The following is a 15,049-nucleotide window of genomic DNA, read 5'->3' as shown; positions in this document are numbered from 1 at the left end:
TGACGCACCTATTTCTTGGCCACCCAGAAGTCCAGGTCTTAACCCCATGGACTTTTGCTTTTGGGGTTTATGAAATAGAAAGTGTATTCTGTAACAATAGAGGACGAACAACAATTGAGGGTTGGAATAATTGAAGTTGCCAATCAATTTCGTCAGAAAAATATGATTTTCAGCGCATTCAGTTTTCCTTATTAAAACGATACCGAATGTGTATTGAAAAAAATGGGGGTCAGTTTGAACATTTATTGTAATATCATATTTAAAGAGGTTATAGACATTTTTTGTACTTGTTAATTCATTTAAGCTATTCATTTAGTTCCACGTAATTTTTTAAAGGTTAATGAAAAGGGCCGCAACTCAATAAAAACTGTTTTTTGAAAAAAGTGATACGAGGCAAAAAATTTTAAAAATAATGTGTTAAACTAATGATTCCACAAAATTCATTTTATTTGAACGTACTCAAAATATTTGGGGGGACTTAGGGCTGCACACCCTCCTTAAAATTTTTCTGTGCGCTTAGATTTTGTTGTTTCTTTTGTATGAAAAATGCTTTCAGAAAAAGAAAGTAACGTGTCCATTTTTATTACAAAATGTCAAGTAGTTTAGGAGATAATGCAAAAAACAATTTTTATTTTGTAACTTCAAAGGGCTGTAACTTTTTTTGTGTACACTTTTGTACAAAGGTAAGTTGGATTCAATCAATTTATTTTTGTCGTGATGCATGATGAATGCGTGATTTAATTTATGACATAGCTTTTTGAAACACCCTGTATATGTACTGAGTCTGCAAAAAAGTTAATGTGCATGTTGATCATCTACCAAAAAAAAAACGTTTTGTTAAAATTATTTTGCTTTTTTCTTGTTTTTTTTTTTATATTGTAAGGCAGTATATTTGATATATAAATAACATAAGGTTTAGAGATAGTATTTTAAAAAAAATACAGATGTTTTTAAAAAAATGTTTTATTTTTTGTTTTTTTTTTTTTCATGAATAATAGGAACGAGATTTCAAAATTTTTAGAAGAAATATTTTTGAGGATATTGTTAAATTGTGAGAGCAACTATGAAAGGCAACTGTTTATGAAAACAGAAACAAATGTGAAATATAATGAAAATAAGATGAAATTGTACAGTAAACAACTTTTTTGTATGAAATAATGCTTGATATGCATTAAAAATTTATTAAAACTGTTTTTGAGAAGTCTATATTGGGGTATTACACCTAGTTATGCATTTGTTAGTTTAGTTGTTATAACCAGGAAGAAAAAGATAAAAATAAAATCCTGTTTATAGCCCACTGGAAAATAAAAAAACAAAAACTAAAGATATTAAAAATAAAACTGACTACTTAGGGTAAACATTTGTTATTTAAAAATTAGTTCGTTGTCTAAGTATAGAATTGCACGAACATGTTTTGTCTAATGGAGTAAAAACGTGTTTTTTTACAGCGTACTGAATTTTTTAGGATATGAGTATTGTTTTTTAATCTGTCATGCATATGAAGTAAGTTCTAAGGATGTTGTACATTTGTGGCATCATAATAGTTTGGCAGAAAATAAAAATGTTTCAGTAATGTAGTAATATAGTAGTTTAGTATAATATTGCAGTAATTAATTGGTGAAAAAAGTTAGTGCATTTATATATAGCATTTCGTAATTTAAAAATGAAAAATACATGGGAAAATATATTATTAACCATTTACTTAAAAAAATATATCTGAATCGATATCATACAAGTTAAGGCATATGCTGGAAATATAATAAATTTGTGAAAACATGTTGAATTCTAAGAAAGGGATTAGTATCGTAGCAGGTAGACTATTTTTTTATACTTCCAAAATATATTTTTGCAAAATATTCTTACTCTATCTAACTATAAACACTGAAAACTGTTGTTTTCAAAACTTCCATAAAATTTCTTATAATTTTGTTTATCACTACCGCTGTTTCGCCAGAGTACCTTTCTCAAGTGAGCTATTTTTGGTATGCGTTTACACTTTATACTCTTTAACTGAATAAGTTGAGGAGGGAAGAACTGTTTGTCTTAAGTTGATCATTCATCATGTCTATTTTTTAATTTGTTAATTTCCCTAGATTCTAATAAAGATGGCTTAAGGCCTTTATTTTGAATGCAAAGAATTTGAAATTCGTCGTTAAAGGAATAATAATGGTCTAGAAGGTAAAGTGCGTAATTAAATACCGTTTTTCTATTATTGAAAGCATTTTTATGTTCTGCAATACGTCTGTTAAAAGTTCTACTAGTTTGACCGATGTAAGTTTTTGGACAATTGCCACATTTAAGTTTGTACCACTGTGTAAGTGCTTTTTCTTTTGGCTATTTCTTTTTTATCTTTGGCTATTATTGTTGATATTATGCATGTGCATGTATATGTAATTGAGCAGAAGGTACCAAGTTTTTTCTTCTGGTGGTGGAAATACTAATTCAGGGCTTTCCTATTTAGTTTTTGATTTAAAATTTTATTTACTGGTTGTGTGTTGTACCCATTGTTTACTGCTATTTGCTCATTGATATTCAGTTATATCTTGAAATTGTTTGTCGACATTAGTATTTGTATTAATGTATGAAACATACTAAGTATGAGAGGCTGCCAATTTATGTCTTAAAAAAGTTATTTTATTTGTTGTTTTTTTTTATCACTGCTATTAGTAACAATATACAAAAAAAAATTATAGAAAAACCTTTCTAAGAAATTGCAAAATGTTTTTATATGAATTTTCTATGAGGATGTGAAAATTGAAGACAAGAAAATAAGACGGAAGTTATGTTTTTATTCATAAAAAACCAATAATACGAAATGAAATTGAGATAAAGCAATATAGTAAAAAATGTATAGCAAAAATTAATAATCATGAGGACAAATACTTTTTGTATACGTAATTTAATAGATTACAAAGTAAAAAAAAATAACACGTTTAATATGTACAAAAAGATGAAAGAAATAACTGGAACATATAGGTAGATCAACTGCAAATAGTTTACTTGATAAACATGGAAATATTATAGTCAATAAATAAGACAGATTAGAGAGGTGGAGAGAATATATTGAGGAGCTGTTTGATGACGATAGAACAGAAATTCAAATCGAAAATATATCGACTGGTCCTATCACTAGACTATCAAAAGAATAGGAAAGCAACCGGTCTAGATGAAATTTCAAGCGAAATAATCAAACTACTCGACGATAAGGATAAACATTCTCTTCTAAGCTTCTTCAATAAAATATTAAGAAACAGGATACATACCAACAGACTGGCTACTGTCAACATTTGTAATGATACCGAAAAAAATAAATGCCACAAGAGTGTAGCGATCATCGCACTATCAGTCTGATGAGTCATGTACTGAAAATTTTCCTAAGAATGCTGCACTCGAGAATTTACAACAAAATAGACGTACATAAAACTAAGTGAAACACAATTTGTGTTTCAGAAACAACCTTGGAACCAGAGAAGCACTCTTCAGTTTGCAGGTCATGGATCAAAGATGTAGGGACATTGAACAATCTATATATTATGTGTTTTATCGACTTCGAAAAGGCCTTTGACCGAGTAAACCATGACAAACTTATAGGTGTCTTGCAACAGGTGGAAATTGATGACCGATACCTCAGTATTATAACAAATTTGTATTGGCATCAATATGCAAACACACGAATTGGAAACAACACGACGGAAGCAGTGGAAATACGGTGTGGAATAAGGCAAGGATGTATTCTATCGTCTCTACTTTTTAACATCTACTCCGAATTTATTTTCAGAGAAGCCTTAGTTGCCTTATAGGCATTAAAATCAACGGAATTAATGTCAACAATCTCAGATATGCAGACGACACGGTACTTATTGCCTTCAATGAAGAAGGCCTGCAACGACCTATAAACAGGGTAACCAAAGCATGTGATGAATATGGGCTAAAACTTAATACTTCTAAGACAAAACTTATGGTTGTCAACAAAACAGAGTTACAACCAACGAACATCAGAGCGTATAGAATAGAGTAAGAAAGAGTCCACAATATTACCTATTTGGGCGCAAACGTTAACGATAACTGGGATATAAATAAAGAAATAAAAATACGCATTGAAACGGCCAGAGCCGCCCTCTATAAATTTAAGAAAATTCTAATTGATAGAGATATTACGTTAAACCTTAAAATCAGATTAATACGCTTATACATATTCTCCACATTGCTGTATGATATGGAGAGCTGGACCCTTACAGAGATATTATAATGAAAACATTGTAGGCCTTTGAGATATGGATTTATCGACGAGTATTGTGGATAAGTTGGGTTGATCGAATAAGAAATGAAATAGTTTTACATCGAATGAAAAAGAGTACAGAAATAACAACAACGATAAAAATTCGAGTTACAATATTTCGGTCATGTAATGAGACATCCAGAGAGGTATAACCTTCTACACCTCATAATACAGGGCAAGGGAAGGAGAGGCCCAGGCCGAAGAAGAACATCCTGGCTCCGAAATCTCCGAGAATGGTATCAAGAGACCACCGCTAATTTATTTAGAGCTGCCGTAAACAAAGTTATTATTGCCAATATGATTGCCAACGTTCGGTAATCGGACAGGTTACTTAAATAAGAACAACCAAGTAAACAAGAAGTGTACCAGATAATAGGAATTTCCGCATCAGAAATCAGCGTCTTGGGGCAAAAATGCTGGTGATGAGTTTACCGATCTCCAAAGGATGCCGGTGATTAATTTGCTATATCTCAGAGGGATTAATGATTTTATGGGGAGCTATAAAGTGATGAGTTCTTACACGTCCAATATTTTTAAACAAGTCAATTAGGTTTGAAAATATAGTCGATTTCTATCCTACAGATAACAAGTACCCTAACTATTTAAAGTTAAACGCAAAGGGAAAATAATAAAATATACAGAGCAATTTTATTTTTTTTTGGTTATAGTTCTGCAAATGACAAAAAAAAATTGAAAATAATTTTAAACTAACATTAAAAACGTTACACTGATGCTGAAAATATATTATACCCAAGCCTTTTCACAGTAACAATTTACGGTTTACCAAAATATATAGCACTAGAGCTGTATATGACAGTAAAAGCTAATTCTTTTCAAATTGCTTTCAGGATAAGAATATCCACTAAAAGATACATATTAAGGAAAATGCATGTGAAAAAGTATAACCATGGCATACTGGTGTTTAAATGGTTAAATAGTACCTATGCTAGCTAATTTTTTCTTATGGTCCATTGATTTGCAGTATACTTAAATATTAGAAATTTTTATAAAGAAATATGCCTGTTGTATCTAAGAATCTCTGTATCTAATAAATGTATAAGGACTTTTCATTTGGCAGCATCATGTACTTACGTGAGAAGATGTAAGAATGGATATATTTTTAGGACAAAACTGGAGATTTAATGAAACTTTGTAGATGAAAATGCTATGAAATTTTAGAAAATCTAAAAATCCTGTAAGTTTTCCTGATGGAAATGGTTGTAGGGTTTTAGTTGCATGTACTTAGGTATTATTTTTAAATTTTATATTTTTTATTATACTGTTTTTTTTTAATTTTATTTTTTGTTTTTGTTTCACTGCGTTGTTAACTGGTAATATTCTAAAATAGAAATGTAGAAAAACTTTTATAACATAAGTATATCCTAAGAAACTTTTATAATTATAGATTTGTATTCAATAATTATACAAACTAATATTTTAATAGGCTTTTTCTGAACTAAAATATGAGACTTTTGTACCTTGCAGTAACTGGCAAATTTTAAATATAGAAATATAGAACTTCGTAATTTAAGAATAAAAAATCAAGAAGAAAATGTATTTTTAACCGTAAAGTTAAAAAAGTATCTGAATGGATATCATACAAATTAAGGAAGACATTGGAAATATAAATATGATAAATTTGTGCAGTCATGTTGAATTCTAAAAACGGATTTGCTTTAAAAATATTTTGCTTCTCCCTTTTTTCGTTCATATTTAAATGTATGGAAATATATTTGTAGTAATGTGTGCTTTTGTGAGACTACTTCCAAAATATGTATTTATGTATTCGCAATAATATTAAGTAATTTTTAAAAGATAATATTTTTCGTTTTTTTTTCACGATTTCAGTCGGTATCGATATGAACAAAAATTATAGAAAAAAAATTCGTAGAGAATTGTCAAATTACATGAAATATAATAGAACTAAGATGAAACAATATAGTAATAAGCGATATTATATAAAAAAAGTTTAATAATCATCAGAAGAAAATATGTTTAAACGAATCAATTGGGGTTTAAAGCAGAGTGAAAAGATAATTACCAAGCAATTCTAATTTTGCTGCTTATAGTTCTGCAAATGAATAAAAAAAAAACTGAGGATACTAAAAATCATAAATAAATTTACAAAAGTTTGCATATCTTTAATCTTGAACAACATCAAAACATTACTTTGTTGCCTAAAATCTTTTGTGAGCTATTTTTCACAGTCCCAATTTATAGTTGGATAAAATATACAGCAACGGAGCTGAACCTCCGTTAATATTATGACGATATTGTGAAAATATGACAGCCTTCTGATATTGTTTTCAGGATAAGAATATCTGTTGAAATACACAGATCAATGAAAATGTTGCAGATATGTAAAAACGTATAATCATGCCGTACTAATCTTTACATGATTGAACAGTACCTATTCTAGCTAATTTTATATTCTGCCTCATTATTTGATTTGCAGGAATTTTTATAAATTTTCTATCAAAAAATATGTTGTATAAATTTTATTGTGTAATTTTTTGACAATCCAAGAAATGTATAAGGATTTTGTATTTTGCAGCGTCATGTAGTTTAGTGAGAAGTTGTAAAAATAGATATATTTTTAAATAGACAAAACTATAGACTTAATAAGACTTTGTAGATTCAAATGCTATGAAATTTTCGAAAATTTAAGAATCTGGTAAGATCCCATGATACAAATTATTTAGGAATATAGTTGCATGTGTTTGCTATAGGTACAATACTGTTAAATTCCTTAAATTCCCTTTTTTTTTGTTTTTTTTACGACGTTGGTAACTGGTAATTTTTTAAATGTAAGTGTAAAAAAATGTTATAGTAGATATCATGAAAAATTTTCTTAATCATTTTTCTTAAGGAATATACAACCCTAATATTTTACTAAGGTTTTCCTGAACCAAATATGAGATTAGGGGAGGCAATACAAAGTACATATTAAGTTATTTTTTAGAAGTTTCTCTTTGTTATTTGCGTATTTAGGCTAAGTTACATTTAAGTTGTTTTTTTTTACGACGTTGGTAACATTCCTTAGGTCATTTAAACGACATAGAACTTCGACCAAATTTAAAGAGGCGTCATTCCGAGGAAACCGAAGGACCAGCAAATAAAATCGCCAAAGAATTCCACGAAGACGAAGATGCTTGGCTCAAAAGAATGTTGGATATAACACGGGGACTAACGGGAAGAAAAAACTGTGAAGTGACTTCATCTAAATCTTTACCGATTGAAAATAATTCTTCAACAGATGATATAAATGAACTTAAAGCAAAACTTCTGGTTGCAGAAGACGAGCTGAGGAAGAAAAATTATGAGCTTGAACGCAAAAATTTAGAAATTTCATATTTGAAAGAGCTTCACACGAAGGAATTAAAAATAGAAAATATTAAACGTGCACTGGATGCTCGAAACGTGGAAAATAAAAACTAGCTTTAGATGTAACTTAAGTATTTTTTTACCGTGTTGTACACTAGCTTACTACCATATTTTTTAGATGTTTCCTCCAGGAAGATTTGTCCTAACATAACAGAATAAGAATTGCGATGAAACATTTTATTTCGGCAAGTTTTACCAAAGATCATATCACAATACATTTTGTATATACACTCAAATGCAAAAAAAGAAACGCAAACTTTGAAACATCCTGTAGAATAATTCCGTTGGCGGATTTTCGTAAAACCTGTTGTTTTTCGGTTGCAACTATGTTTTCTAATTATTATGTTTTTTGTTTCATGTGAAAATATGGATTGGTTCATTTTTAAGAGCGAAATGACTATTCCATCCACAATTTACGGCTTTTCCTGTTATTACCTTTCCTATTATTTCGTATTATTATCTTTTGTATTAATTTGTAAGACGACGATGGGGGCTTTGGTGACTGATATCGAAGGAATGTCATATCGACATCCCAGAAGCACTGTATTTAAATAATGATTAAAAGCAATGACATGATCGTAATTTTAATGAACAATGATATCAATAACAAAACATAAAAAAAACAACTTAAATGTAACTTAGCCTAAGTACGCAAATAACAAAGAGAAACTCCTAAAAAACAAATATGAGATTTCTAAAAATGAAGATTAAAATATATTTTTAAACTTTAAGTTAATAAAATATCTGAATGGATATCATATAAATTAAGGAAAATGTTGGAAATATGATAAATTTGTGAAATCATGTTGAACTCTACAAAAAAGGATTTGCTTTTAAAATATTTTGCTTCTCCCTTTTTTCGTTCATATTGAAATATATGCAAATATGTTTGTAGCGCTGTGTGGTTTTGTGATATTACTTCCAAAATATGTACTTACGTATTTGCAATAATACTAATTTTTTCAAAAATTTTCAGTGTTTTACTGTTACATAAAATGAATTTCCATCAAGTAACGGTTAAATCCATCAATTACTTAAAAAAAACTTTGTTTTTAGATAAACATGATTGTAGGATTATTAGATGCATGTATTTGCTTTTTTTAACTATTTATTTTTTGTTTTTATCACATGTAAGCAGACAAAACTATAGACATAACTAGAATAAAACTTTGTAGATAAGTATCTATGCTATGAAATTTTAGAAAATTTAAAAATTTTTAAGTTCCCTGATAGAAATTGTTTTAGTTGCAAGTATTTTCTGGTACTGGTACTATAGGTACTGTTTTTTAATACTATATTTTTTGTTTTTGTTACGACGTTGGCAACTGGTTTTTTGTAAAATATAAATGTAGAAAAAATTTATGGGCAGACACGAATTGACGACCAAAATGAAATTTTAAGTAAGGGTTTACTTTTATACCTGAAAAAATCGCACGAACTGAGGACCAAGTCTTCCTCCTCCTCCTCCTCTATTCTTTATCCTTCGTAAGGATGTGGTGACGTTATAGTATCTGACGAATGGTTGCTATCCATTCTTCTCACTCCTGGGCGCGGTGTGCTGCCTTAGACAGAGAGTAACCGGTAGCGCACTTTATTTGGTCTGACCATCGGAATAAAAACTTTCTCGAGTTCTTTTACTATCTACCTTGCCTTTAACCACTAACTAGCCTTTGGCTGAAATTCAGCCAAATTCAAAGCAAAACATTATCCAACCTCCTTTGGTTTTAAAAAAGATAGTCCAAAAAGACACCTCAGCCACTTTCCACTTTCACTTTTTCTATCTTGATATTCTTTAGCCAAGCCTAAACTCTGTATTTTCCACAGGTATATAATGTCCACTTTCTACAACATGAAGTGTAAACAATTATAAAAAAATATTTCTTACAATATCGAAAACTTCCATCAAGATACACTTTGTCATATTTACACCTAAATTTTAAATTAGTGTCACACGAAAATACCACAATATTGTTAATGATCAGTAGCCAAGAGAAACGGTTCATTTTTTATTGTTTTTAAATTTAATGTTTGTAGGTAAAGGTTGATAAACGCGGTTGGATTTGACATCTCTTGTAATACATATTACTTCTTACGTAGGTAATGTCTTTTCTTGTCAAAGAACTCATAGCATCACTGTTTTCCCTTATTACAGAATGGATAATTTTTGTTGGCCGCTCTCTGATATCTTCTATGGCGTTCCGTTTGCTTGCCGTACTCAAAATTTGTCTATTTAATTTCTTTATATCATTTTCATGATTGTGCACTGTTTCTTTTCGGGAAATTCTATTATCCACACCTAGCGTAAATAATTTTGCGTTACATTTATTTACCGTACATGTCCAAAAGTTTTCACCACTTTTAAGCACTTTTTTCACGATACTTATAATCATCCAACACAAGTAACGAGATTCCCTTTTCACTTAAAATCATTTTAATTTCACTCATTTTGACTACCTTCCAAGGCAACTCAAAATAAACTAAATCTAAAATAATAATATTAAATATTTCTTTACTCATTAAAATCTCGTTCGGTCCGTAATTCGGTGCACTTATTTTGGCTGTTCAGGGAGCGGCCCTCAATTCGAGAACACCGAAATTTATAATATATATCGCGAGAAATTTTCTTAATCGTAGATTTTGTATTATAATAAGTATACAATCCTAATATTTTACTACCGTTTCTCTGAACAAAAATATGAGATTTCTGAACCTTGCAGTAAGTAATTAGCAAAAAAGTTTGTGCATTTAAATACAGCATTTTGTAATTAAAAAATAATAGAAAGGAAAATATATTTTTAACTTTTAAGTTAAAAAAATACGTGAATGGATATCATATAAATTAAAAACGACATTGGAAATATGATATATTTGTGAAATTATGTTGATTACTAAAAAACGGATTTGCTTTAAAAATATTTTGCTTCTCCCTTTTTTTCTATATAGATACTACTTCCACAATATTTACTTTTGTATTTGCAATAATTTTAATTCTGTCTTACAAAAATATTTTATTTTTTGGTTTTTTTTGACGACTTCATCGGTATAGATATGCAAAGGAATTATAAAAAAACCTTCCTAGAGAATTGTCAAATAATATGAAATATAAAAGAACTAAGTAATATAAAGCAATATAGTAAAAAACTATTTTGTATAAAAAAAGGAAATAATCAACAGAAGAAAATATTTTAAACAAGTTAATTGGGTTTAAAGCAGAGCGAAAAGATAAAAATATATACTAAGTAATTCTATGTTTGCTGGTTAAGTTCTACAACTGAATAAAAAAAATTGAGGATATTAAAAATCTTACTTAATCAAATTTATCATAACAATCTTTTGTAAATCTTTTTACAGTAACAATTTATGGTTTGAAAAATATAAAGCAATGGACCTTTATACGACAATAAAATTGCTAAGCCTTCTCAAATTGTTTCCAGGATAAGAATATCACAGTTGAAATATAAAAATCAAGAAAGATGTTACAGATATGTGAAAAAGTATAGCAATGCCATACTAATGTTTTATTGGTTATACATTATCTATTCTAGCTAATTTTTCCTTGGTTCATTAATTGACTCGCAGTATAAATTTCAGAAATTTTTTATAAAGAAAAAATTTTGTTTTTAGGTCTTATAAAATTTAAGAAAATCTAATAATCTTATAAATTTGTCTGATTCGTGATAATACATGGTTGTAGGATTATACTTGCATGCAGTCGCTATAAAATGCTGTTTTTTAATATTTTATTTTTTTTGTCACATGTAAGAAGACAAAACTAGAGACATAATAAAACTTTGTTTGTAAATACAAATGCTATGAAATTTTAGAAAATTTAAGAAAAGTTCCCTGATAGATATAGGATCATAGTTGCATGTATTTGCTATAAAATACTGTTTTTTTAATACATATTATATTTTTAGTTTTTGTCACGACGTTGGTTACTGGTAATTGTGTTAAAAAGAAATGTTCTTAATCATAGATTTTATTTATCATAGAAGTAAGTAACATAGAAATCTAATATTTTACTAAGCTTTTTCTGAACAAAAATACGAGACTTCTGAACATTTTAGTACATGACAAAAAAGTGTGTGCATTAAAATGTAGCATTTCGTAGTTTAAAACTAAAAAAATGAAGGAAAAAAATATTTTTAACTTTTTCGTAGCTAAAAAAATATCTGAATGGATATCATAAAAATTTAGGAAGATGTTGGAAATATGATAAATTTGTGAAATCATGTTGGATTCTAAAAAACGGATTTGCTTTAAAAATATTTGGCTTCTCTCTTTTTTCGTTCACATTGAACGTTCATCGTATGAAAATATATTTGTAGCGTCGTGTGGTTTTGCGAGATTACTTCCGAAATATGTACTTAATTAAGTATTTGCAATACTATTAATTTTGTCTTAAAAAAGATATTTATTTTTAGTTTTTTTTTTTCACGACTTCATAGGTATCGATATGTAAAAAAAATTATAGAAAACCCTTTCTACAGAATTGTGGACAGGAAAATAGGACATAAATTGAATGTTTTTATTTATAACAATCAAATAATATAAAATACAATCAAACTAAGATGAAGGAATATAGTAATAAACTATTTTGGATAAAAGAAGTTGATACTCATCAGGATAAAATATTTTTAAATGAGTCAATTGGGGTTTTAAAAATATACTAATTAAGACTAAAAGGAGAAATAGAAAGAGAATACTAAAAATCACAATCAAATTTACAAACGATTGCATATCTTTTTTTTGAATGACATTAAAAATATTACTTTAATGCCTAGATATATTGTAAGCCTTTTCAAAGAACAATTTTATGGTTTACCAAAATATATTCTCAAATTGTCTCAGGATCAGAATATCTCTTGAGATTAAATAGATCAACGATGATATTAAATATGTGAAAAAGTATAACCCTGCCATTCTAATTTTTAAATGGTTAAACAGTATCTATTCTAGCTAATTTTTTCTTATGGCTTATGGATTGATTTGCAGTATAAGTTTCAGTAATTTATTTTTATAAAGAAATATGCCTGTTTAATAAATTTCATTGTGTAAATTTAAGGAAATCTGAGAAATGTATAAGGATTTTGTATTTTCCAGCATCACGTAGTATAGTGAGATATTTTTAAGTAGACAAAAGTTTGTAGATGAAAATGCTATGAAATTATAGAAAAGCTAAGAATTTTGTAAGAGTCCCTGATAAAAATGGATGTATGATTGATTATTGTTGCATGTATGAGCTCTAAACTATTGGCTCTTTTAAAAATATGTTTCATTTTTTTCAAATATTTATGCAGAATGGGTGTTTGAAAATCTTTTCAAATAGAACCTACGTGAAATAATCGCATCTTATAGTCAGGATAAGTGTTTTTCTAAGACCGTTTTAAGATGAAAATATATCCAAATTATGTAGAGCAAATCTGCTCTGGCAATTAGGGTTGTGCAATTGTGCATATTTTGTGACAATAATATTGTAATTTAACTTTTGTTTGATGCAGAAAAATACTATAAGTAATAAGTAAGCATAACATAATAATTATTTGGTCTAAAAGACTTTTTAGAACATGAGAAAAAAACTTGGAAATGAAAAAGAAGCAAAAGATCAACTTTTTATGTAAAGCAGAAGTGCTCCAAAAGATAACGAAATAATATAAATTGTCTAAGATTTCCTGAGTCTTCTTCTAGCAGATAATACATATCAAGAAAAATATTCAGAAAATAATGAACAACATAGGTAATATCTAATTGTCGCGGTGCGTGGCGATACCTACTCAGAAAATTGAAATGTTTGTTGAGAAACCCCTCGAATAAGTATTAAAAAATACAAATACAAGAATTTTTAGATAAGGTAGCTTAACTGACAGATCACAACACGAAAAAATTAGGTAATTACAAACATAGTATTATCTTCTCATCCAATATATCTAAAGGAGTGATCAAAATCAAAAAAGATTTTCAATCATTTATGTTCTTATGAAAGTTTTTACATTCTATCCAAGGGAAATATTTGCTATGAGGAATATTATTGAATGTATTTAGAAAAGTAATCACTGGTTATCCAAAATGAGTTTTTCCAAAATTTACCTATATTATATTCTATGGATGCCTTGAGTTTTGCACAAGATAGTTTATAAACGATTTTTTGTAAGGAAATAGAAGACAATAATTATTATTGTATGTAAGCATGTATTTATAATTTTTTTGGTAAAAATCCGGTGAAACGCAATTTTTATATGTAACTATTTTATCATTGAATAAATTATTTTTATGTTTGGGGTCGATTTTTTGTGAAATCCTATCATCCTACAAGTTCAGACTAATAAAGAATGTTTACTTACGGTTTTTAGGGATAATTATCCGAAACAAAAAGCACAAAAAATCCACAGCACAGTTAACCCTTTTAAAAATTGGCCACCGTTAATTTTTCACCAAAAGAGCAACTAAACCAACCACCACAATCGAAATCCAGATTAAATCCTCACTTGCACAAAAATCACATTAACATAATCCAAAGAGAGTACACCTGACGAAAATTTTTCCGAAAATCCTAGTTGGCGCGCGACAGAATACGCGTAGCACTGACGTAGACTTCTCGATAGCAGAGCAGCGACTAAAGCTCGCGATCCATCCCATACGACAGCTCGCTCTCAACTGAAGACTGGTTCCCTTCCAAGCGGCCGGCGAGAGAGACGGAGATATCGACCGCTCGGAACAATAGAGAAAGAACGGTGTACTGTTCCTAATTACAAGGGAACGAGAAACAAACGTCTTCAGAAGGATCAAGTAGCGCCATATACTGTTAGCGAGAATCTGGAGGGCAAAACTCGAACTAATTACATTAATTAGTTTGAGTTAACCCTTTCTTCTTTCTACATTTTTGTTATTAGTTTTGATTCGGGGCCTAGAGGTGCCCATATTCGCTAAAACTGGCTTTTAAGCGGGCTGGATTTCCTAGAAATATCGACAGGTATTTTGTAAACATCTTGGGCACCTTTGGAAACAAGTGTAACAGGAAATTTGAAACCGTTCAGAGATAATTATAAGCTTGGCTAGTGTTTGTTAAATAAAACAAATGCTAAAGACAAATTAAAATAAACTATACAATTTCAAATATAATTAAACTAAAAAATTGTTGATTATTTTGGTGTGATAGGTATTTTGTTATTATTTACATTATCGTGTAGGAAGGCGTGTGTTTATTTTAGGATAGAAAGAAAACATTGTGTAATTGATAATTTCTTATCTGTTTTAAATCTGATTTTTTTAATGCTGTCCCAGTGTACATCTAAATCAGAAAAGAGGCACGCTAAATCAAACTCTAGGCTATTAACAGGCAGCAAAACGTATTTATCTTTATATGTCTCTATAAGTGAATATTATTCA

At 29.0% G+C, this 15,049-nt stretch overlaps 1 protein-coding gene across 1 annotated transcript in view; it reads right to left on the bottom strand.

The window, feature by feature from the left end:
• The window catches only part of LOC140450304 (irregular chiasm C-roughest protein-like), a 518,835-nt gene extending 504,522 nt beyond the window's left edge, over positions 1–14,313 (bottom strand). The window contains exon 1 of the mRNA XM_072543856.1: positions 14,005–14,313. The gene's annotated coding sequence lies outside the window, so the exon portion shown is untranslated. The remainder of the gene's footprint in view (positions 1–14,004) is intronic.
• Positions 14,314–15,049: the final 736 nt, after the last annotated feature.

Source organism: Diabrotica undecimpunctata, chromosome 9, assembly GCF_040954645.1.
Source record: "Diabrotica undecimpunctata isolate CICGRU chromosome 9, icDiaUnde3, whole genome shotgun sequence".
NCBI classification, from domain to species: Eukaryota; Metazoa; Arthropoda; class Insecta; order Coleoptera; family Chrysomelidae; genus Diabrotica; species Diabrotica undecimpunctata.
This window is presented reverse-complemented; position numbering and strand designations above follow the sequence as displayed.